This window comes from Theropithecus gelada, chromosome 8 (genome assembly GCF_003255815.1).
Source record: "Theropithecus gelada isolate Dixy chromosome 8, Tgel_1.0, whole genome shotgun sequence".
In the NCBI taxonomy this organism is placed as follows: domain Eukaryota; kingdom Metazoa; phylum Chordata; class Mammalia; order Primates; family Cercopithecidae; genus Theropithecus; species Theropithecus gelada.
In genome coordinates this window covers 93879559-93880368 of record NC_037676.1, presented here as the reverse complement: position 1 = coordinate 93880368, position 810 = coordinate 93879559, and the positions used below count along the sequence as shown (strand labels likewise).

Here is an 810-nt window from a genome sequence, read left to right as displayed (position 1 = left end):
TGATACAATGAACTTTGGAGACTTGCAGCGGGGACATGGTGGGAAGGGAGTGAGGGATAAAAGACTACAAATCAGGTTCATTGTATACTGCTTGGGTTATGGGTGCACCAAAATGTTACAAATCACCACTAAAGAACCTACTCATGTAACCAAATACCACCTGTTCCCCCAAAACCTATGGAAATAAAAAATTTAAAAAAATAAAATTAAAAAAAAGATCACTTTATCAAACACCTTTATTCTCTGGAAAATTAATTCCAAGTTCAGAGGTCAACATTGGGTAGCTGGATGGTAAACTGGCACCCTTGTGGGAAAATGAAAAAGCAAAAAATGGAGTAGTGATCTTTTTTCTAGTTCATAAGCTTGTGGATGGGTTGTCACGCACATGTATGAGTTGTGCCTTCCTCAAACCTTGTTACAATGTCAGGACATTACCTATCTGACGTGGGAAAAAAAAAAAAAGGAATAGTTCAGGTGATGTCAGAGTGGGCTTGGAAAGCAGCCCTGAAGAAAACGACGTGGCTATGAAAAGCATTCCATATGGAGTACTGACGTGAGGGAAAGCCACATGCACTGAGACTTCAGGTGAGGAAATGGAGGGAGGTGATACCACTAACTAAAACAGAGACTTGAGTGAGGGTGCCAGTTCTAGGGAAATATCATACATTCTATTTTAGATGTATACATTTAGAGTATGTTGAATTTCTGAATATAGCATATCACACAGGATAACTTTCATATTGTATATCACCCAGGAGAACAAGTTATAGAGGATATATTCTGGGCTAAGAATTATAAGAAGTGATTTAC

At 38.4% G+C, this 810-nt stretch overlaps 1 non-coding gene across 1 annotated transcript; it reads left to right on the top strand.

Moving 5' to 3' along the window:
* The first annotated feature begins 341 nt into the window (after nucleotides 1-341).
* LOC112630900 lies at nucleotides 342-445 on the top strand. The gene has a single exon (XR_003121024.1). It is a non-coding gene; the product is annotated as a small nucleolar RNA U13 (small nucleolar RNA).
* Nucleotides 446-810: the final 365 nt, after the last annotated feature.